This window comes from Rhinolophus hipposideros, assembly GCF_964194185.1.
Source record: "Rhinolophus hipposideros genome assembly, chromosome: 24".
Classification (NCBI taxonomy): Eukaryota; Metazoa; Chordata; class Mammalia; order Chiroptera; family Rhinolophidae; genus Rhinolophus; species Rhinolophus hipposideros.
Window position 1 is genome coordinate 15,485,436 of NC_138070.1, and position 24,669 is coordinate 15,510,104.

At 48.9% G+C, this 24,669-nt stretch overlaps 1 protein-coding gene across 1 annotated transcript in view; it reads left to right on the top strand.

Moving 5' to 3' along the window:
* The first annotated feature begins 7,034 nt into the window (after positions 1-7,034).
* The window catches only part of MYO18B (myosin XVIIIB), a 260,653-nt gene continuing 243,018 nt past the window's right edge, over positions 7,035-24,669 (top strand). The window contains exons 1-3 of the mRNA XM_081037710.1: positions 7,035-7,202; positions 20,144-20,297; positions 22,049-22,207. The gene's annotated coding sequence lies outside the window, so the exon portion shown is untranslated. The remainder of the gene's footprint in view (positions 7,203-20,143; positions 20,298-22,048; positions 22,208-24,669) is intronic.

Here is a 24,669-nt window from a genome sequence, read left to right on the forward strand (position 1 = left end):
CCATTGGGACATTCTGTGGAAATTTAGTTGCTACTGCATTCATGTCACCCAGCACCCTTGGGGAAGGTGCCCTGGACCCAGAGCTAACACCATGTCTTGGCGTGTGTGCCCTGCAGCCATGGGGAGGGCCAGAGGTGGCATCTGGGTAGCTGGCAGAGCACTGTTGGCCAGTTGCAATAAAACTAGAATTCCAGTACTGAGCTTGCTGTTTAAGCCACACCCATTTCTAGAGTGAGCTTTAATAGTTTAAAATTTCAAAATTTTTCCCCCTAAAGTTCTAACATCATTTTCCCTCCCAGAAAGTCTTGAATTAATTACTTAGATTCCCATTAATATGATTTTTTTTAACCCAGGCCGCATTTTTAAAAATTTTATTGTAGCATTAACAAAAGTTGAACTCTAAAATGATACTCCTTGGTTTCCTCAAGACATAATGGACTTCAGATTTCCTGTGTCCTCAGAGACTAAGAGCTGTTTTATTTTATAGCAGAGTGTGTGTGACAGGATGTCCACTCAGCAGCAACTAAAGGCCTGGAGAGACACGAATGGCCGGTCATTTTGCCATCTCTGGGGACATGTCCTGACGTGGCTTAGTTAGATTGATTGATAAATGCAGCACCCCACATTTTAAATTGCCTTTATTTAAACACACACATGCACACACTACAGAAAGGGGGTTTGCAGATAAATGCATTTCATTAAAACACAGGAAAAAAAACCCTACATTTTAGAGTTAAGTAATTCATATTCTTATAGTAGAGTTAATGCTTCTGTACCTAACAATCTCAAAATCACCTCTGAAAACTGGTACCTATGCTTCCATTTTTTATTTTGTCCTATAAGATATAAGGGAAGGTAATGGAGAAAGATTTCTAATCATGTATTCATACTACAAAGGACTTGAAATTGAATTTGTTTCTTAGTTGATTGTGTTCCATGATGTATATAATTATATGTGGGTTTATAAGCTAAACACTGGCCATTTTTAGTTCTATTGTTAAATTGTATTTTTCTATGTTTTAACAAATTATAATAGATTGGGCTTCTTCTGAGTAACAAAGATTGCTAAGCTACATATGTATATATAAAAGAGAGTTCTATTTTAGCACAAAAGCATTTTCTATTTATTGACTCCTTAAGTTTGTTTTCATCCAAAGCATTCCTTATCATTTCTGCTCCTTTTTATTTGTATAGTTTGTTAATTAAAGAAATGGCAACCCTTTCTGTTCTTCACAAAGTAAAATTGAAGTCACGCATACAGCACCGTGGGGCCCATGTGTCCTCTCACTGCCGTGGACCGTTCTCAACAGTAGCTCGTCGTGGGGTCTGTGCTGAGAGCCATATGCACTTTTCCGTGACATCTGACAGCGAACTCGCTGTGAAATACCGCTTTCATCTACCTCTTCCAAAGGCCTTCTCATGCTTTATTCTAGACTGGCTACATTATAGAAGAACGTCAGTAAAGCATTTCACTGGCACTCCTTGGTGATGCAGATTTGTTGTTAAAGCCCCAGCCTTGTGTCTGGGCCCCAATGAACGGGATGGGTCAGTTTCCCTTCTAGGTGGTTATCCTTCGGGAGCCAAGGTTCGCGCAGACCGTCACTGCTTACTCGTCTTGTGCCAAATCTCCACAATCAGTCTTGCCATCGCCTCAAGATTTGACCACTGCACCTGACTCATCAAGCACTTACTGGAAAGTTCCTCTTGGGCACTCTTCTTTACAGACGGCCAGGTGGGTTTAAAAACCCCACTTCTGGGAGTCGCTCATTGGAACGTGACTTTTTTCCCCTTGCTGTTTCAAGATGGTTCGAAAAATGAGGTTACAGAGGCAAATGCCCTCGTGTGTGATGAAAACCTGGTGAAAGGTCTTATTTTCGAGCTGACCCATGAGGATTTGTGTGCAACGAAGATCAGACCCACGAGAGGGGTTTCCTCCTCCCACGCTGACGTTTTGCTCAGCCTGTTTTGCCTAGTTGCAGAGCCATCCATGTAGTAACATATTCAGTATATTCTTGGCAAAGTGTAATACCCTTAAAAAAATAAATCCGTTTTCTACTGCGCATTGCTATACAAAGTGAAGCCAGTGAATCAGATATTGTCAATCTAGATATTATTGTATCTGTGCAATTATCGTTGGTGTTTTTAGCTCTTTTCACATTGATTGTGCCCGTGGAGTTTTATAGGCCTGTCTCAGTATGCATTTATCAGTGCACGTTTGAAATCGTATCCTACTGAGATGCTGTTCACGTCTGTGGTCACCCGCCCTGTGTGTGGTTTGTCACCATCAGTCTCACCATCTTTTACAGTTATTGTGGAGCAGCGAGGCTGCTATCCTGTGTTGATAAATTGCTTATATAAATCTCAATAAAAAGCCTCTGTACAAAGATACCTACTTTGGTGTGCTGTTTTCTGCCCAGTTAAAAACTGCATTTATCGAGCTGTTAAAACATCAAGAGATGGCTCATTTTGAAGAATCCTGACTTTGGGGACAATTCATGCAGAGGCTGATTTTATAAAGAGGAAGGGGACCGCCGACAAGCATTTCTGTTGATTGCGTGGATTGTTGGAGCCCAACCAACTACATGGTTTCAGGGATTTGGAGACATACCGCAAGGAAGCAGTCTGTGCAAACCCGGGCCATGAGAGAAGGAAGGAGGGCCATGTCGTGTCCAGTATGTCCAGGAGCGATGCCAGACTCCCCACCTTCCTCCCAGTGGGTGGGGGAAGGGGGGCCTTGGAGTTCCTTCCGGAAGTTAATACCCCCTCGATCTCCATCTCTGTTGCCACAGAGACGTGCTGAGAAACCGCTTGGTGGGTCTTACATGAAACCAGAAATCCAAGGTGGCCCCAGAGCTGAGGCTGCCCGGGCAGAACTGTCGTGTGGGCCCACAGGTTGAGGGTTGGGTGGGTACTACCCGTCCACGAGCTGGAAGCTCCTCCTGTGTCTTGCTAGTTCAGGAAAGAAGGAAATCACAGTTGGGCCATGGGGCCATCGAGTTTCCCTGGAATGTCTTTGTGCTTGCCATTTGAAAACCATTTAACTGGACGCTGACAGGACGCCCACTGAGTCAGCTCCGTGGGCGGAAGGCAGCAGCGTAATGCAGCCCTTGGCCTGATGCGTTAGCATGACTGAGGGCCAGTCCTGAGAGCTGCAGAAATCCAGTCACTCCTTGGTACCCAGAAAGAGAAGACCCTACTCCCAGCAAGGTCACTTTGGGCCATCTCTTTGGTCCTCAGTGTTCTCATCTCTAACTTAAAGGAGTTGAATCAGATGACCTTGAAGGACCATCCTAGCGAAAAACATCCTCCAAGTTTCTAAGGATAAAGGTGAGGGACTTAGGCCGTATGTACTTGGAGAACACAAAAGCAATGCTCTCCTCCCGTGGCCCCTGGTTTCTGCCACGTTGCCTTATGGGTAACTGTGTTACTCTTCCTTTTAAACCATGCGTTCCTCCACGCCGGAGTCCCTTTGTTTACCTGGGCAAGAAGCGCATGTTGAAGGAGAGGACTCAAACTACATGACTTTCTTTTCCTGGTCACTTTTACCAACCTTGATTCTGGAGATCAAAAAAAGGTTTTCAGTCCAAAGTATTCAGACTGGCTGTGTCTAAGGATCACATTCACCAGATAAAACCCTGAGCCCTCACTCTGAGCTCCCATATACAGCTTTGGAAGTATGCATAATGTAGAAAGACCATAAGGAGGGATTTATTTAGTGGTTCATATTAATGGATGTGTAACAGAGAAGCGAAACAGGAGACAGGCAGGTAATCACACAAAGGAGACCTTCTGCCTAATTTCTGCCTATCCCAAGCAACTGACTTTTACATTTTGATTTTATTCTTTAACTTTGGTATCGGGGGTAAAATGTCCAGTTCTTCAGTTACCCTTGTAGGTGTGGACACAGTATTGATTGATAGCCTGTAAGTTACATCTGGCGTCATCTGGGTAGGAGCTGACCCGAGCTCCCAACTCACTCCCAGAGAGGCCTTGGGCAGGCGACTGCACCTTTTGGTGCCTGTACCACTTGTCTGCAGTGAGATGATGATAATACGCACCCCAAGTCCATTGTAGGTTTCCTGAGGACTTCGTACATTGAAACAAGAGTGCTCAGAACAGCGTGAGACATAAAGCATTCACGCAATATAGACTCACTTTTATTTTCATTAATATTTTGAACTGTTTTGAGTCCATGCTGTATATTATCAGCTACAACTGGTTGCCCCAGGTTGGGGCGTCCCATCAAATCTGCAAGCCCATACACGGGAAGGACCTGCTTCTCATTTTCAGGAGTGAAATGCAGAGCTGGGAGCCCCCTGGAGAGGGGGAAGGGCCGTGGTGCTGCCCTCTGGCTCTTTTGCCATGTGCCGGTGCCTGTTGCATAGAGTGCAGGCCTGAGTAAGGAAAGTGCTGTTTTTAAGTTTCCAGAACGGAAATCTGCTTAAAAACGTAGGTTTACATCAGTCATGCCTTGAACTGCATGTGATAAGAGTGTGCTTGTGGTTCGAAAGTTCGCTTTGGCCTTGGTTTCTAACCCAGAAAGGATTTTTGACCATGCTGCTTTTGGGGCGGTCTTGCCCCCAAGCATTTCGCTGGGAAGTGGTCTCAAGTTTCATCATCAAATTTCAAAACTGAAGGTTTATGCTCTTCTCCTCTTCACAAGCAATCAACATGGCAGGGAGAACCAGTAATGAATCTGAGTTATATTAGCCACAAACGAGGAAGCATTTTCACCTCTTGGTTCAGGTTGCCTGTTACTCTTCTTTTTTTCTTTTTTCTTTTTTTTTTTAATGCCAACTGGATAAAATGTGGGCACATTTTAGGCTTCCGCTTAAAATGGCATGTTGAAAATCCTAGGGCAACCACGAAAACAACAGAAAATCGTGAATACCTTCCAAACTAGTACAGAGAAAAATTGAAAATGAAAAAGAAAGCAAGGAAGGAGATTATAAGTATTTAACCCTTGTTCTTTTAAAGACACAGAGTTCAGACAAGCCGTGAAACTTGGAGAAGAGATTTGTCATACAAACGACGAAAGGACTAGTATGTGGACAGAGGAAGAACTCCCACACATCAATAAGAAATTAGATAATCCAATGGAAAAATGGGCCAAAGACATGAAAAGACCATTCATAGCAAAGGAAATATACAAAGAGAAAAGAAAACAATGCACAACATTATTAGTAATCAGGGAACTGCAAATGACCGATTCCCATTACAGAAAGCAAAACATCTTAAATGAAAAGTCTTAAACTTTCAAGTGCTGGTGAAAATATGGTACGACCGGTCTCTGTGCCAGTAGCTGTGAGCCTTGCCTGAAAACAACTTTTAGAAAATGTGAGCATGGTGCGTACCCTACGACCTGTGATCTCCGCTCCTCGTTACATGTGTGTGCTCGTAAGGAAACTCGTAACACAAGTCTGCCTGGAGATGTGTCCACAGATATTCATTACAGTGTTGGTGGTGTGTAAGAACAGACAAAATCCGTGAGCAAAGCAGAAGTTCCATCCGCAGTAGAACGGATAAATGTATTTTCCTACTACTGGGTACCACACAACCGTGCAAATGAATAAACCACTGGTACGTGCCGCAACGTCAAAGCCTCATGTGGAGCAAATCAAGAGCAAAATATGATGTCAAAATATCATGTATAGTATGGTCCCAATTATGCAACGTTCAGTATGGGCAAACTAAGTCGTAGGGATGTCAGCCTATATAGATGATAAGCCTGAAAGAAAAGAACGATGAACCCGGGGGGCGAGTGGGGGGCGGAGGCTGGGTGGCTCAGGTGGTTCGAGTGCAGTGCTCATCACACCGAGGTCGCCGCTTAGATTCCCATGGGCCACTCGGCCCATATCACATGGGCCACTCGGAGTTGGGGGGGTGCGGGGAAAGAATGATGAGCAGAAAACTGAGAAGAGTGATTCCTTCTGGGGAGAGGGAGGGCTCGACGGGCCTTTGTGCTCTGTTGCATGTCTTGTAGCCCCTACGGAATTGGGTGTGTGTGTTCTTGTTCATGTGTGGGACCCATGTGATACTTTTCTCCCTGTACAGGAAGTCAAATGTACTATTTTGGGGAACGTTTTTAGTAGGTTATTTTAGGGGAATGCAGTGGCCACATGGGCCCCCAGCAGTATCTGCTCCTCCCCTTCTCTTCGCCACATCATAGCCCAGCTGGGGACGGCTGGGCCTGATAAGGGAGGAAAGGAAATACACCCCAATGTTGCCCGTGAAATGATTCTTAAGTAGTGCATCATGTTTGAATGACTGTGGGCTTTAGAGTGGGAAAGACCTGGATTTGAGTCCTGACTCTACCCCTCCCTAGCTGTGTGGACCTGCACGATATACTTAATTCATGGAAGTCCCTATTTTTCTTTTTTTACACAGTGAAGGAAGCACTCTATGACATCCCATTTGGTGCCGTGTGTAAGACTGTGCCCTCTGGAGCCAGTACTGTCAAGGTTCAAACCCTGACTCCACTGCTTTGGGCAAGTTGGTTAACCTTTCTGTGCCTCAGTTTCACCATCCGTCAAATGGACATGGGGAAACCCTACTTCCTAGAGTTGTGGGGAATAGTAAACGAGCCCATTAAAGCCCTCAGCTTGGTGTGTGTGGGGGGTGATAACTGCTACCTACTCGTTAGGCATATTTGTATGCACAGATTGTTTACTAAGAGGCCGCAGCATGAGTTCATGTTATTTCTTTCCTGAGTCCGGCTAGAATGGAGACCCGGGCTCTCCTCGACCAGTTCCAATGGCCTCCGGTTATCTTTCTGCATGGGGCAGAGCCGGGAGTGTGGGTGTGTGTCCTGTCCGGGACAGGGATGACGGGAGAGAATGTGCTTGCGTCGGGAGATGTCCCCTCCCCTGTTCTGTGCCACCAAATATGTCCAGGCTCTCCGATGCCTGGTCAACGGCCACCCCGGCTGCCGTCTCCCAGCCAGACCTGGAGCTCACTGGCTAATTTTAGAAATGACTTGTCGACTCAGCTGCTGCTATCACATTGGCGCATGGGGAGGGTGGGGGAAGGGCAGGGAGGAGCATCAGGGAAGGGGATGTGTGCGTGAGAGAGCGTCAGGGGGCTGCCTCTGACATTTGTCCTTCGCCCCTGCTTTGCCGGCTTGGTGGGGTCTCTACGCTGCCACCTGGAGAGACCTCTTGGGCAGGAGTGGTTCCTGTGACTGGTGGCCTCGTGTGGAGAAGGTACTGTTAAGCTGGGTTTTATAGATGGGCACGTTGCGAGCTGATTGGCAAGGTTTAGTTTTCCAGAATGTGCCTTGGGGGGCTGCGGTGGCAGGCCTCTGGTCTTTTGGTCTATTGGAGGCCTTGCCAGTGTGGACACAACCTCCGGGGCATTTTCCCTTCGCTGCTTGCCCGTGTCACTCTCTTAGAAAACAAGAGTATTTTGTGGAAGGATTTTAGAAGAAAACACTGGGGCGTGGACTCTTAAGGATTGCGCTTGTTAGGACCCAGCTGTTTGCTAATCATTTTTAAAAAGATGTTTAGCGTCACGAGATCCACTGCGGAATCTTAGCCAGCAGACTTCAGGGTTCATATTTTCAGCAACTCCCAGTGGTTTCTGCTTCACGGGTTGTCGGTTGGTGGTCAGGGAGCCAAACTCTTCCCCTTTCACCATTCCAACCCTGTTGAGAATAAGCCTTAATGGTAACGATTATTTGTCCTTATTCCAAAGGAAGCCGTTTGTGGGGGGGGGAAGGGAATGGTGGTTCACGGACGAAGGTTTGAATTTCATGCGCTGCATCTGTCCTAGAGGAGGTGTTTGGTCTGGCACACGTGTTAACCAGGCATGTATTTGAATGGAGAAGTTCCACAGGCCTTTGTGGCTGGGGTGGTGGGGACAGGGCGCGGGCTATGCTTTAACTTGGAGCTCCCGCCCTGGAGTGACAATGACCTGGCCAGCTGCAGGCCTCGGGGCCATTGCCTCAGTGTGAGGTGACCGGGGGCGGGGTAAGTTCAGTGGGTGCCAAGCTGCCCAGTCTGGCCGGACCCGGCAGGGGCCTGAGCTTCTGTCCTGCCGGGGGCCCAGAAACCTGGGCGGCTACTTTCACTTCATGCCTGTCCAGGTCAGGGTACCAGCTCCCGGAGGCTGAGGGTCCCATCGGACTTCTAGTGGCCGGCAGGACAGTGGTTCCCTTGGGGATCGTCTTTGGGGTTGACCTGAGGCGTGATCTGTACCTGGGGAAGATTCCAGGGTGGGCTGGGGGAGGGCTTGTGTGGTTTAGGCTGTGGATGAATTCTAGAAAATAACGACCGAGAGGGGGCGGGGGTGGGAGGAGGAGGAGGAGGAAGAGGAGCAGTTTCCTGGTCTCCTGGCTTTTGAGGGTCCGTATATCACCAAAGAATAGATATTTGGTGCCACCTGCACACAGGCACGGTCACCTTGAGTAACCTAATTTGGGCGCTGCTGTGACCTCTCTATGACCTTGGACAAGTCTCTTCCCCAGCCTGAGATTTGTTTAGTCTTCCACCCTGACACCTGAGGGGGTGGGCTCAGACTATCCCAGAGATGTTTCCCCAGAGTCAGCACCAGGCCAGTGTTTCTCCAGGTGAGAATCCTTGATTACCTATATCAGACTCACCGGGGGCCTTCTGAAACCAGATGCCCAGGCTCATCTCAGTGGGCTTGGGGGAACGGAGCCCAGAAATCCGCACATTTAGAACCTCACAGGCGGTTCTGGTACCCACCTCCCGGCAAGCCAATCCAACCACAGAGGGCTGCTGCTCGGCACCCACCTGGTCAACAAAATACTCATCGGGTCGTTCCACAGACATGCACGCTGCTTTACTAGGGTGTGATTATGGCAACATTTCATAAGGGGAAAGATCGCCCTGCTGGCGGCATTCTGAGATGAGAACAGAAGGCCTGAAAGCTCAGGAGAACCTTCTCTCGCTGCCAAAGAATGGGAGCTCTGGCTGGGTCTACAAGGACACAGCGAGACATCCTTTCAGTGGGTCCTGGGTTACCTAGGAGACACAAACAACTGCCTCAATGGTCCAGTGTGAGCAGGTGGATAGTGACTGTCGTGTATGGCATATACTTAATTTAAAAAAAAATAACTTTATTTTTAGAGCAATTTTAGGGTCACAGCAAAATGGAGGGGAAGGTACAGAGTTTTCGCATCTTCCCCCTATCCCCACACACGCCTAACCTCCTCCACTATCAGCAGCCCCCACTAGAGTGGGACATTTGTTAAATGATGAACTTACACGGACACATCATTGTCACCCAAAGTTTAGATCAGGGTTCACAATGGGAATTATCCATTCCATGGGTTTGGGCAACTGTGACATGTCTCCACCATCACAGTTTCATACAGAACAGTTTCACTGCCCTAAAAATCCGCTGTGTGCCACCTAGTATTCACCCTTGGCAACCACTGATACTTTCTATTGTCTCCATAGTTTTGTCTTTTCCAGAATGTCATATCCGGTAGTTGGAAACACATAGGATACGTAGCCTTTACAGATTGGCTCCTTCCACTTAGTAACAAGCATTTAAGATTCCTCCATGTCTGTTTATGGCACTCTTAATGTTTTAACTACATGAAATTGAATTATTTGGAAAGTGGGTTTGACACAAGGTGAAGAGCTTCAGGGTGCTGTGTCAAATGCAACTCCATCTGTTTACAGATGGGGCAGCTGAGGCACAGAGAGGGGAACCAACTTGCTCAAGGACACACAGCTTTGTAGTGACGCATTGGGGTTAGAACAGCTCCTGCCTTCAAGGCTGATATTCAGAGAGCAGTGTGGAGCTGTCCATTTTAGGAATGATAACCCAATTTTCCTGATTACCCCCCACCCCCAAAACCTCCTCCATCATCATTCTCCAAGCCTCAAAGGAAAGGATTAAATCACTTCATGAACCCTCTCAGGGCATGACTCACCCAGCTCCGTAATTTTCCTTTTTTGCTCTACTTCTCACTGAGCCTCTTCTTGATGTTTAAAGACTTTTTAAGAACTATGGTTCTGGAAACACAGGAAAGATCCTCAAGAATCAACTATGTGGGTTTACCAAATATGTGGCCTGAACTCACATTTGGGGAGGCAGGAATTTCAAGGTCCAGGATCCCAAGGGAATTTCTCTCTGCCTGTAAAAAACTGAGGGCGTTTTCAGCTGTCTTTGGTATTCGCTCTGGTTTCAATTTCATGGAAGGCAACTGAGTTAGCGGTTGAGATGAGAGAGAGAGAAGACGGTTGCCCAATGGGATTAGATGTCTGGTTCATGCTGTATATTGCTGTGAGCTTGGGAAGGAGTTATTAGCCCCATTTTGCAGATCACGAAGTGAGATTTAGAGGCTTAAATGACCCAAAGTCATAGAGAATGAAAGTGGGACTAGGTGACTTTCTGTTAAAGACTTGTATACACGTATTTAGTCTAATAAGCCACATAAACTAAGATAATACATTATGCAACACTGCTTCATGGGGACAGATACAAGACCCATTCACACTCATTACCTTTAGTCAACAGACAATCAAGGGGTAGGGGTGATACTGTTCCAGTTTTATGGAGGAGGAAACTGAGAATCAGAGAGGTGTAGTGACTTGCCCAAAGGCACAGAGCTACTAAATGAGTGGTGGGTCCAGGAATTTCTTCTCTGTTCTGTCAACAGTGGATTGGCTCATTTCTCGGTTCTATTATTGTTCTTTTCTATTTATTTTTCGAAGCACCCTTTCCCATACCTTGCCCCATGCATGTCTCCCATCTAGCTGTTTGTTCTGTTCTTTCATAAAAAACCCAATGATCCTGTAAGAAACATGTTTCTCTGAGTTCTGTGAGCTTTTCTAGCAAATTAATCAAATCCAAGAAGGGGGTCATGGGAACCTCTGATTTATATTGCTAGTTGGTTAGAAGCTCAGTAGTCCCCTTATCTGTAGTTTCACTTTCCAAGATTTCACTTACCCGAGGTCAATTGCGGTCTGAAAATAGTAAACGAAAAATTCCAGAAATAAACAATTCATAAGTTTTGTGGGGTTTTTTCCCCAATTTTATTGGGGAATATTGGGAAACTGTGTTTCTCCAAGGCCCATCGGCTCCAAGTTGTTGTCCTTCAATCTAGGTGTGGAGGGTGCAGCTCACTGGCCCATGTGGGAATGGAACCGGCAACCCTGTTGTTCAGAGCTCGCGCTCTAACCAACTGAGCCGTCAGGCTGCCCAAACAATTCATATGTTGTAAAATGTGAAATTGCGAGCCATTATGAGTTGTGATGAAATCTCGCGTGATGATATCTCCCTCAATGAAATCTCGAGCCTCCTGCTCCTTCCTGCCCTGGAGGTGAATCGTCCCTTTTTCTGTCAGTCACTTAGCATTCTCAGTTAGCAGATCTATTGTCTCGGCAGCATTGCCGTGCTTGTGTTCAAGTCACTCTTATTTTACTTGGTAATGTCCCCAAAGCACAAGAGTAATGATGCTGACAGCTCGGATATGCCAAAGAGAAGCTGCAAAATGTTTCCGGTAAGTGAAAAGGTATGTGTGTATGGGATAAAACAGTGTGTATATGGTTCGGTACTATCCATGTTTCCAGGTATCCATAGGGGCTCGTGGAATGTATCCCCTGCAGATAGGGGCAGGGAACTACTGTACAGGTAACAACCTGCATTTGCAATTGGCTTCCTGAGTGGGAGGGTGTAGGGACAGAGCCAGGAGAGCAGTTTCCAGGCTCTCGCCCTCATGTGGAAAGGTGCTGGCTCGGGTAGTAAATGGCCATCAACTGTGATTGGATGGCCGTCAGCTGTGGTTAGTTGGCCATCAGCTGTAACCGTTGAGCCACTGGCTCATATAACTGCCGTGGCTACGGAGGGGAGCCGAGGAGAGTGGGGGAGAGTGAAGGAGAGTCGGTCGGTTGGCAGCAAAGCGGACAGCAGGTCGCACGTCGTGTAAACCCAGCCTCCAGTGAGACCATAGTGGTGTGACTTCCCTACCTATGGCTGTTCCGTGGGTGTTCCTTTTTGGCCTCACCATGTCCTGCGTTCTTATGTGGGGAGCGGGGGCAGAGACCCCACAGGAGACCCTGCACGACAGAGGGCGTCATTGGAGCCTCCAATTTATAGCTGGGAGATTGCACAGAGAGCACAGGCGACAGCCAGGATTTGTGATTGGTGTCTGACGTGGAGGGTGATCTTGTGGGACTGAGTCCTTCACTTGTGGAATCTGATGCTGTCTCCATGTAGATAACGTAAGAATTGGGTTGAATTCTGGGACACTCTGCTGGTGTATATTGCTTGGTGTTGTACGGGAAGCCTGCCCCTCCTCCCAACCCTGCCCAATGTTGGAATTGGGTCTAGGAACCTATGAGACTGGGACTTGCCCTGAGTCAATCGGGCAGAGGGCTGCTGGGAAAGAACCGCATAATAAAGTCCTGGGTGTCCGGGGTCACCTAGTGTTCATATCACTCTGTGAAGGGCACAGGAAAGCCTGGCGCCCCCTATTGACAGGTGGGGGATTTGCAGCCCCACGAGATTCAGCATCAGGTAGCGTGGGTCCCAAGCTTAGGTAGAAGACCTCCAGGACAGATGTCAGCCCACTGAAGGGGCAAGGGGCCCTTTGTGTTCACCCTGGTCGGCCCCATGCAGAGTTAAGTGTCCACTTCTGCTGCAGAATGCGGTCTAGAAAACTCCCTGGGGACAGTGGCCGGCGTTCCGAAGGATCTGGGAGCTATGAGACATTTCTCATCTGAGAAACGGTTGAAAGCTCCGGATGAGACAATTGGGGTGAACCACATAGGTATCACCTGGGAAGCTTTACCTGTCTCTCCGGAGAGCAGGAATGGGGCAGCATGTGACCATATTGGTGAGGCAGCTCTCTGGGTCAGAGGAAAAAGTGGCAGACCCCAGGCACTGGGCAGCAAGAATCCTGGATCTGCTGTTGTCAGGAGCTGTGGGCCCTCAGCTCAGCCACTTCCCTTTCCTGCTCTACAGATGCCAGAACAGGACAGAGTGGATTTTATAGCCTCTGAGGGCTTTGTAGTTCTGGTTCCAAAGAAGAAAGGTAATTAGAACAGACCCCAAAAGTCTTACTTAGTAATGAGCTCTCCATCACTGAACATGAGGGGATTCACTGACTGTCCATCTAGGAAATTCCTTATGAGCTGGGCTGGGCCTCAGCCCACGTGTAAATGCCCGATGCTGTGGCTTTCTGATTGTGGATGGGCCATCTCAGCCTGTTGCCATCCTCTATTCTCCCTCTTTTTTCCATTCTTCTCTGTCTCAGTGTCTCACCAGCTTTCCCCCCTGACTCTGTCTTCTCTATCTTTCTTTCCTTCCGTTAACCTCCCTGCCCCTGTTTCTCACTCATTCCCCTCCCCTTTCTCATCTTCTAGGATAATGTGGGTGTTTGTGAGTGTGGCTTGAATTCTCAGCTAGTTGCTGGCTGTGGGCTTCCTTTGCCCTGATGAGGGGAGGTGTCTACACGCTGAGCAGAATCCCTTTTCATCACCGTGTGACTCTTTGGCCACCAAACTCAAGGTCAAGATGAGCTCAGTTGGACCGTGTATAAATCATCAGAGTCATTTTTGTCCATTTAGCCTAGAGAAGGCAAATAGCAACTATGCATAATTCTCCTTCTACACCCAGGGCAGACATTAATAATCAATCAGAGCACTCTTCCACTGAGCCCAGATAAAAGCTCAGAGTCCTTGCCATATAACACTCCAGGTGGCAACTACTCATCTGTCCGAGTTGATAATGTGATGTGAAACCTACTTGTCTCCTGGCTGTAGTGACCAGGATCTTGCTAGAAAACAGCACACTCAGCTGGCATTTTGGAGAGGCTTTGTAATGAAGGAAGTCTTCCAAAGGTGTGTGTGGGGTTGTGGGGTTAAGGGAACCCACTAAGCCTGCTGAACCGTGCAGACTAATCGTGGTGGGAATTGATCACTAGCCTTGGGCCTGACACAAGCAAGAAGATAGGTAATGCAGGAGCCTGGTGGGTGATTGGAGTCAATGAAGAGGGTCTGGGACCCCTTCCAAGGGGCTCGTGGCTGTAAATGGAGAAACATAGCCTTTTCCAGACTAGGGTCCTACATGAAGGGAGCAGGGTGGGAAGAGGGTAGTTACCCTACTTGAGTCTCTCCTTCATGTGAGTCCTTCCAGAGACTTCCAACGATCCAGCTCAAAGGAATGCTGGAGACCAAGGGAGCCCTGGAGGCCACAACGCTAGTGGTCAGCCCCAAGAGCACAGAGTGGGCTCGAAAAGAAGGGCGGGGGTGTTGTTACGAAGCGCGGAAGGCTGGACCAAGGCACCCCCGCCACCCAGGCTGCACACACTGGGGGCCTGACATTTGGGAAAATGATCTGAGCTTGGCTACCAGGAAGGAAGGGGTGGGGAAGGAGGTCCTCAGAGAGAGCAAGCCACATGGAAGCTGGAGCCATGGCCTCGTCCCTCCAACACTCTCCCAGGCAGTCCTTCTCCTCTGGGGGGGCACCAGCTGCTGTGTCATCCTGGCTCCAGCACCGGCTCACTCCCCTGGGGTCATTTGAGGAGAGTTGAAAAAAGTGGGGACAGGATTTAATGTGACCATCGAGGTAGGGGTCAGCAAGTGCCCTCCCACAGCCAAATCCAGCTCTCTGCCTGGTTTCCAGCATCAAGTTGTATTGAAACAGCCATGCCCATTCACTTCCCTATCCTGCATGGCTACTTTTGAAATGCAAAGCCTGAGCTGAGTCTTGTAATAGAAACCCTACTCCCTCAATCCTGAATAGGTTTACTATCTGGTCCTTTCCTCCAAAAAAATAATCTGCTGGCCCCTCCATCTAAGAATGCTGCAGCACAAGGTGGGAGTTATTATTTCCTCTGGGACGGAAGAAGCGGGGGAGGGAGCTGCTGCCAGACCAGGAGAGGGTTGCAGGTAGACGGAGGCTTCCTGAAGGTGCCTTTGGTGCAGGGAGACAGCCCACCCATGGCCACCGTGCAGGGGAAGAGCGGAGAGCACTGATGCCCTCTTCTCTCTGGCAGCAGGTGATGCCACCAGCTGAACCCACCTGGGAGCTGGAAGGGGGGAGAGGTGGAGGAGGCGTCTGAAGGGGTAAACAGAAGATACCCAGCACAGAGAGGGAAGATGGTGTCTTCCATTCTCCCACCAGCTGCCTTTCCCTACTGTCTTCTAATCCCTGTGTGCCTGGTTTCAGACGTAACGGGCACAGAGACCAGGTGTCAGGCAGCCAGCTGTTAACGGTGAGATTCCTAGCTCTGCACTGGTTCTCACGGTGGCCAACCCCCTTCTGCCCCCCTCCCAGGACGCTGTGAGCTAGCTAAAGAATAAACACACTGAGGAGCCAAACTGTGGGCAAGACAGAATTCTAAGTGAAACTTGAAATGAGGAAGGACCCAATAGTGACATAAACCATGTGGCCAGCAGAGCAAAGGGTCAGGTGATGGGGGTGTGTTCTCCTCCCATTTGACAGCTGAGAAAACGGGGACTCTCAGAGAACGTCCTAGGGTCCCACAGGGTAATGGCGGGGGCAGGACATGAACTTGGGCCATGACAACGCACTGTCCCCTGTATGTGGATGCAGACAGCACAGGGGATGTCAGAAATCTCTGCCACAGACTTGCTGCCAACCACCAGCTCTGCCCCTTCTCTGCTGCACTCCAAATCATTCATTCATTCACTCATTCATTTATTCAACGGATACTTAGTGTGAGTTATGTAGGTTTTCTAGGCTCTGGGGCTAGATAAATGAACAGAACAGAAGGAAATTGTGCCCCTCATCAGAACTATTCTGCACGGGGAGTCAGAAACCAAACAGAAAATATAAGCATGAAGGACAGTGCCTAAGTGCTATGGGGAAAAAGAGCAGGATAAGGTGATGGGGAATCCTAGGTCAGGTGGGATGGGGTGAGTGGGGGCTAGGCTGCAATTTAAACAGGACAGTGAGGGTAGGATCAGTGAGACGATGACTCCGAGCAAAGACTCGAAGGAGGTGAAGGTGTGAGCCATACACAAGGAACATCGTGTGAAGCAGAGGGAACAGTATGTGCAAAGGCCTTGAGGTGGGAACCTGTGTGAAAAGGTACACCCAGGAGGTCAGTTTCACTGAAGTGGAGGAGCAAGAGGGAGAGACGCTAGGGCAGGTGGTCGTGAGGGCCCTGGAGGCCGCTGTAGACTTGGGAGTGTGTTCTGTGAGGTAGGTGAAGTCCCTAGGGGACTGGCCTCTGTGTCAGTACTGGATATTGGGGGGTGACGGGGAAAGCCTTGAGCGCCCCTTGGGGGAACATGTGCGCATGGAAACCTGTTTCAAGCCATCCCTGGCCTTGGGGTTGCCTTTCCTTACACCAGCCTCCTCCCCGCTAAGGGGAGACTTGAGACTTTATACCACCGAGCATCTGGGGCCTCTTATGGGCTTAAAACAGCAGCTGATGAAGCAGGTGTGAGTTTCAGGCTTGAAAGGGAATGTGGCGATAAGAACAGTTGCTTAAATTAAGGCTTGACAAAGCTCCCCGGTAGGATTGGCTCCTGGCCCTGGGTCAGTGGGGCTGGCCTGGAGCCTTCCAGGGGCAGGACGCGGGGAGTGAAGGACCCGCACGGCACTCCCTCTCGTTGCCCTCCGTGTCCTCTGGGCATGGCCAGCAGTCCCAGCTGAGGACAGCTCAGACTGGCAGCCAGGATTCCCCCTGGAGTCTTGAAGCCGAGGGCGATTCCTGGGAGGCAGCCACTAATGAGACCAGGCCTGGGCTGGTCGGGGAGGGAGGTGTCGCCAGGGCAGCCACTGCACGTCATGCCTATTCATAACCTGGACTCCGCTTCCTGGGGACGTGTAGCAGAGTGGATTCTGGCTGTGTGTCACTTGTGGGCCTCTTCAGTGTCTTCCAAGGATATCAGTGAGGAGGGGGTCTTTGGCCCCCACCCCTCCCCCCAGAGATCTAGCCTCCTGCCCATTCTCCTGCCCACCTGCCTGCGTCTCCAGGGCGTCTATTTGCACGTGGACATGTTTCCAGGGTTTCCCATGGGCACGCGGCCTCATCAGAGCTGAAGTGTCCCTTGTGGGATCTTTGGAGCTTGAGATTCCCTCCTTGCCAGGCCCTTCTCAGCCAGGGACGTCCCTGCTACGTGTTTAGTGGTCAGTTTGCGGACTAAGAGCCACGATCTGCAGTATTTGCCAATTTCTGTGGTGTAAATACTGCCATGGCTGATTGTAAGCTACTGATGTGACAGCCGTGAACACAGAGATGGAAAGCGATGTTCACGATGGGCTCCCGCGAGATGAGAACTGGCGTCAGCACGGCTCCCGCCCGCGTCCCCAGCTTCTGGGACGTGTGCTGTCCATGCCTGAGGCGAGATCACCTTGGACGCTGCCCAAGCTGTCTTCTTGTGGATAAGTCACTGGAAGCGGCTAGTCACAGGCCAACAAGCCTTTGAAAACTCTTGGACGATGGTGGCTCTGACAGCTGGGGACGGGGTGGCACCTAACAGGAGGGGATTGGGAGAGGTCAGTGAGAAACACTGCTCAGAAGGCAGGCCCAGCCTGGAGCTGGAAGAGAGAAGAAAGAGACTCGTTCCAAGTTCTTGGTGTATCTCCTTCCACTCTTCTATGTGGAGTGCTTTATTGGCCCACTTTGGATAGTTTTCATGTGTGCAATATCGCACTCTTTCACTTTACCAGCCAGCTTTCCCGTGTGACTGCAACTGCTTCCTATGAGCCTCTTACACGGCAGGTGAGACGGGAAATGGTGCAGCTACTTTGGAATACAATTGGGCTGTTTCTCAACAAGTCAAACATAAAGTCACCGTATGACCTAGCAATGCCACTCTTAGGTGTCTCCCTAAGAGACATGGAAACATATGGGCACACAAAGATTTCCATGACTGTTCATAGCAGCATTATTCATAATGGCCCCAACATGGAAGTGACCCAAATGTCCATCAACTGGTGCATGGATAAGCGGAGATGGGATCCATCCATGCAATGGAATGCTGTTTAGCAACAGAAAGGAATGAGGCGCCAATGTACACCGCGATGGGGATGAACCTCAAAAACATGTGAAGTGATGAAAGAAGCCAGGTACTCTCTCTGATTCCATTTATAGTAAATGTCCACAAAAGGCAAATAGATTAGTGGTTGTCTGGGGCTGGGGATGGGAACAGTGAGAGACTGCAAATGGGCACAGAGGGTCTTTGGGGCCTGGATATTGTAGTGATAGTTGTAAAACTCTGTACCTTTAGTTTTAAAACTCTGTAAACTTATCAGAAATCATCAAATTGTGTACTTACAATGGGCAAATCTCTATGGCTGGCATAGAAATTATACCTCAGTATATCTGTGTTCAGATGTTTTCTACACACCTTTTTTAATGGAGTCATACTATTCATACAAGTTAGATGTGCTGTAATTTACTGGACATTCCCTGGTTATTGGACACTTAGGTTGTGTCTTTCTTTGGAGCTATATGCAGCACAGTGATGAAATTTCCTGGTTTAGGATTACTTCCTCAAAGTTGTTTTCCAGAAGAGGGCTTTTTAGGCCAAAAAGCCCTTTCTAATTTGGGCCCTTTCCTAATCGGCATGGTCAAACTGTGGAGCCAACCACTCCCTCCAAAAGAAAAAACACACACACCATTCTGTAGTATTAGAAGTCAGCATAGGGGTTCACCTTGAGAGAATGGTAACGAGAAGGGGGCATGAGAGAGGGTCAAGAGGACTGGTAATGTTCTCTTTAGTTTTTCAATTGAGATATGATCTACATACAGTAAAATCTTCCATCTTAATTGTACAGCTAGATGAATATTTACATACAAGTTCTGACAATTAAGTTGGGGAACTTGCATTGATGCTGCTAAACTTTTTTGATCTCAGAGGGATTCTTCATTATGAAGTTGTACCAACTGGACAAACAGATAACCAAATTTACTATTTGGAAGGGCTGAAAAGGCTGTGTGAAAAAGTTAGACGACCTGAACTTTTCACCAACAATTCGTGGCTCTTGCATCATGACAAGGCACCAGCTCCCACGGCACTGTCTGTGAGGGAGTTTTTAGCCAGTAAACAAATAACTGTGTTGGAACACGCTCCCTACTCACCTGATCAGGCCCCCAGTGACTTCTTTCTTTACCTGAAGATAAAGGAAATGTTGAAAGGAAGATATTTTGATGCCATTCAGGACATCAAGGGTAATACGACGAAGGCTGTGATGGCCATTCCAGAAAAAGAGTTCCAAAATTGCTTTGAGGGGTGGACTAGGAGCTGGCATCGGTGCATAGCTTCCCAAGAGGAGGACTTGGAAGGTGACCATAGTGATATTCAGCAATGAGGGATGTAGTGCTTTTTCTAGGATGAGTTCGTGAACTTAATTGTCCGCCGTTGTACTTGTGTAGCCATCACCCAGATCAAGATACAGGACATTTTCATTGCCCCGAACGGTTCCCTTGTGCCCCCTCCCAACCAAAAGCTGATGGGTCCTCTGACCTCTCTCCCCGTAGGTTAGATGTACCTATTCTTGAATGTCATATAAATAAGATAATATTTTAAATTTCATTTCATTTCATTAAAATGATTAGTATTTAAATTTTATTGAAGTAAATTTTGTTTTTCACCATTTTAATTACTATTTTACCTTTAATTTATTTTAAAATAAAATAATGTTTTTTGATTAAAAAAAGTTTGGGGCGGCCAGTTAGCTCAGTTGGTCAGAGCCCAGTGCTCTTAACATCAAGGTCACATCCCGGTTTGATCCCCCCGTGGGTCACTGTGAGCTGCGCCCTCCACAACTAGATTGAAACAACTACTTGACTTGGAGCTGATGGGTCCTGGAAACACACACTCAAAATAAATAAAAGTTTTTAAAAAATTAATTATATTTTTAATTTGATCAGAGTGCTGGTTCTGTAGTAATGTATGTTCATGTGAGAGCTGCCGATTTGTACCCTTATGATTGTGTATTTTTCTGGTTGTGTGTTTTAGTTCAATAAAAAGTCAAAGTGTGGGGTCCAGAGGAAAAGGATTTCAGGGGACTGTCCACTCCCTGGCCAGCAGCCTCCATGCTGACCATCCTCCTGCCTGGTATAAATGACAGGGGGCTGTGTCCAGCTGCGTGGTCTTGGTGTGTGGCATTGGTGGGGGTGGGAGTGAGGCAGCCCGTGAGCTAACTGTCTCTCTCTTCTCTCTCCCGCTGTGTCTCCGTGGGTCAGTCTTGTGTCTGTCCGTCTCACGTGCTGTATGTGTCCGTAGCCTCATTCTGTGCTGTCTGGCAGAGAGCTCCATCTCATCTCATCTCATCTCGGCCCCGGCACTGTCTCAGCATGGCCATCTCGTCACGCCTCGCGCTGTGGGAACAGAAGGAAAGTAACGCTCAGGGCTCGGACCGCAGCTACAGGGGCCAACTCGACCCTCGGAGGACGAGTCACAGCATGGGTGGCCCAGGCTGCTGCCTCCCAGCCCAGCCAGGGTGTCTGACATCCAGCACTTCCCTGGATCATGTCCGGTTTCACCTCCATCATCTCCCAGCCAGCTGGGTTAGCCATGGCCGCTCTGACCCAGCTGGTCATTGGTGACCACGTCCTTGACCCCTCCCGTGACTGCTTGGTCTCTCCTGTTCTTTAGTCGGCAGTGGGGGGATGAGGCTAGACCCGCTCTCTCCCGTGTAGGCAGCTCTGACGAGCACAGGGGTTGGTGTGGGAGGAGGAGTGTGGGTGACAGGGCAGAGCGGTTGGCTTCCAGGCTTCTGCCAGGGGGGTGGGTGTCTGTGGTCCCTGTTTTCTGTCACTATGCAGAACTGGAAGGGAGCCCTTCTCCCCAGTTATTCCTCTTTTCTCTTTTGTATTTCTCATAAGATACTGGGGAAGGACTGCCTCTTTCTCTGATGACCGTTATCTCTTCCACCCGTCATCTCACCCTCAGGCTTGGGACTTGAGGAATTGGAGGCTGAAGGGTGGGGGTGTGTGTGAAAAGCTTCTTTCTGGCTGCTGCCTCTGCCCCTCCCTGACTGACCTGGGGGTAATGCACTGAGAGTAATGCTGACAGAAGCAGAGGTGGACACCCAGCGGACGGGGCCTTAAGACACTCTCCCTTATGATGTGGGTTTCAGTCTGCATGGAGAGGAGAGAAGGGCTGTAAAATGACCGTAGCCTCATGTGACCCTGCTTCTCTCTTCCGGGGCAGAGGTCTTATCCACGGCCTCTGCTCTGTCCCCTGTCCTTTCTTATCTTCTTTGGAGTCCCTGTTTGTTAGCTTGGCTGCAGAGATGAAATTTTGAGGAGGACCTTGATAAGGAGCTTATTTTAAACCAGTATGTAGCTCTTCCATAGAAAGCACTGGAGGTTTTGTTATTCCTCATGAGCTGTCACCATAATACTGATTAAAGACACAACCCCGAGGGCCATCGCCAGTCCCTTACCTCAGTCCCTCAGGTCACTGTGGCTAAAGAAAAGAACCTGGCTGCACCCAAGTCCAGGCAGCTCTGGCCCGGGCCATGTTTCTGGGGTAAAATGCTGATGTCTAACCAGCCAGCTTTGGGACCCAGTGTTGGGGCACTCCTGGTAGCCCAGGTCCTGGTTGAAAGACCATCAAGAAGCCACAGCCCTGGGTCAGTGGAATGGGCTGTAGCCATTGGGTTGGGTCCTTACATAAACCATGGCTGCAAGCCCTTGCCTAGCTGGCCATGTTCCTGGCACGCAGTGATTACTTGATTATTATATTAGCTATAAACTGGAGGCTTCCCTGTGATCCAACCCCTCTGGGAACTGGAAAAGCTCCTTTTGGAGCAGGTCCTCCCAGAGATGGGTCTGTCCCACACCAAGAAAGGGAACCAGTGGCCTTGATGGGTCTAATTTATATTGTGAGGAAACTTGTTCCAGGCAGAAGTCATACTGGCTGGAGTAACCTCTGCTACTCATTTATTTCATTTTCATGTGCTGTCTCCTGGCCTCCCAGAGCCCCACCAACCCTCACCTGCTTTGCCATGGCTTCTCATACATGGTCTTGGTCATATATCCTCCTCGGACCCCTCCCAGGCTCCACTGCAAACTTTTTAAAGGGCAACTTGCCCCCACTGGTTCACTCACTGAGCTTTCTCCTTCTTTGCTTCTGCAAAACAGATTCGAGAAGAGGACAAGAGCCCCCCACCGTCCTCCCCTCCTCCTCTTTTCTCTGTCATCCCAGGAGGCTTCATTAGGCAATTGGTCCGGGAGACTGAGAAAGAGTCCAAGGAAGCGAGACGGAGGAAACAGGCAGTGCTTGCCTCTCCAGAACAAGAGGTAAGTGGCCCCTGCAGGACGGGGGCCGGGTATACGTCAATACCTCCCATCCTATCCAGTGAACTCCTCTGAGTCACTTGCTATCCTGCCTTTGCTCACTTTGCTGTGCTCACTTTGAGGAATTTCCGATCTTTAGCTTGAGCTGTTGAACTCCCATGTATCCTTCAAAACCCAGCTTAAATAGTAGATCTCTGGAAAGCTCTCCCATTGTCTTCCTCTGATTCCCACTGCCCCCTCTATGCCTGTCTTAATTGTTTTCGGCATAGTAATTATTTGATCACATATGACTTATTTGACTAGGAATTCTTTAAGAGCACCAGCTATCTCTCTCATTCAACTCTGAATCTTGAGCAGCTCTCATAGCACTTGGCTTATAGTAAGTGCTGAACAAATGTTTGTTGAATGCATGAATGAATGAAATCAGTTGATGTATAATTGTGGACCTCATTTTACCCCTATTTTTGCAGAAAGGGAAACCTAGATGTTAGCTAAGGATATATGGTTAGCTCAATTTAATTTAAACGGAAAGATACTCTGTTGGTACTCATTGGTTTTAGCTGTACTGGTTGTTAAAATATTGAAACCCTTCCATACCAGGTGGTAAACCACCATGGCCCAAGTCCCCCAAGTACCCTCCAGCTGTCGTGCTTACCTAGGCTCCTTTCTTAGTCCCTTGGAATGGCCACAATCCAATAATTAAAGTGTTAATGCTTGGCACAGATAGGGGCCTCAGTACTCTGCTCCAGCTGGCTTCCCTTCTGATTGGTTGGCGTCCACTGAAAACTCTTAATTTTCTGAAGACCACAGCTAGATCGAAGCAATCATTGGACAAGGTGCACTTCCTATGTGTTAGGGACTAGCAAATTTATTCCTGACGGTGCCCTGTGCTATCTCTCTCCTTTTCCCCAGCGTCTTAGCCAGGGAATCTAGACAGGGTGATGGGGCTGGACGCCAGGAAGGCAGGCTTAAGAGTGCAATGCACGGTGAGGCATGTCCTGTTTTCAGCTTGATCTATTGAACTCCTATGCAGCCTTCAAAACCCAGGGAAACAGTACATCTCTGGAAATAGTGCATCTGCATTAGGCAGAAAGGTCATCTCCTCCTGCTTTTCCAGCGCCCCCTTGAAGTAGCGTGAATATTGCAATGATTAGGCTGAGAAAGCTGGTGGCCTCAGGGCCTAGTGTTGGCTTGAGCTCAGGGGCCGTCCTGACTCTGCTTCCCACCCCCTTCAGCTGTTGTTTGCCCGGCCAGCCCCCCATGTGCCTGCACCTGTCCAGTTACAATGACTTGGCTACATCAGAGAAGTCCTCTGGCAGCTGAACAGCAGCAGCTGCTAAAACACCCCTGTCAAGTCTTTATGAGGGAGGACAGGCTGTGTCCCCACCCCCACCTGACCCAGGCATACATGGGGGCCAAAATCAACCCCCATCGGCTGTTGTTAGGTCAGGATGAAGGGTAATTACGTGCCGTGTATCACCCGTCACTGTTCATTTTGCTGCTCATGGGCTTATTTGAAACCCTATGCAACAATGCAGGAGGTGGATGGGGATTATACCCATTTGTCAGAGGTGGAAACTGAGGCTCAGAGAGGTCAAGTGACTTGCTCAGGTCATGAGACCAGATAGAGGCAGCGCCAGGGTAAGAATTTGTGTTATCTGCTCTGGAGAGCTGCCTGAGAAGGGACAGTCTGGGGAGTGAGGTGGCCACAGAGGCCTGGAGAGGAAAGGGTTCTACGAGGGTAAAGGCCATGCTGTGCACAAGTGAGGAAGCAGAGCTGAGCAGAGGCGAGGACACACTGTCAGTGCTGGGCCTGGCTGGCGACTCAGAGCAAGAAGCAGGATGGACAGGCCTCCGACCACAACAGGTGTCCGGGCCAGGGGCCAACATGCTCCTGGACCTAGGGCAGGGCGGCCTCAGGACACGCTCTTGTGACAGCAGGCTGCGGCTGGTTCCTGCCACTTTAATTTCCTTGTCCCAGAACTCTGGAGTCTCTCCTCATCCCAGCACAGCCAATTTGACTCTCAAATAATCCTTGTAAAGAGCCATTAGAATCCATCCATCTCCATTTTTCAGGGATGGAAAATGAGGCTCACGGAGGTGACATGATTTTCCTAAGGCCACCTAGCCAGTGAGGGACAGGGAGAGGCTGGAACAACACTGGGGTAGAGACCCCTATGAAATGTCAGGAGAACTGGGTTCCCACTCTGGCCTCACCATTCTGTGTGATCCAAGGCAAATCCCTTTCCCTGTCTGGCCTCAGTTTGCTCACCTGTAAAATGGATGTGCTGTGAGCCTCCTCTTGGCCCCAGTGATTCTGGAGGTGCTGCTTCTCCCGTATATTAAGGCTGCAAGGGGCTAAACGGTTTGGGGACTGGGAAAGAAAGACAACCAATCCTATCCTCTCTTCCCTACCCCGTGAGCTCTCTTCCTTTGGGGTAAGGTGGGGGGAGGGAGGATGGAAT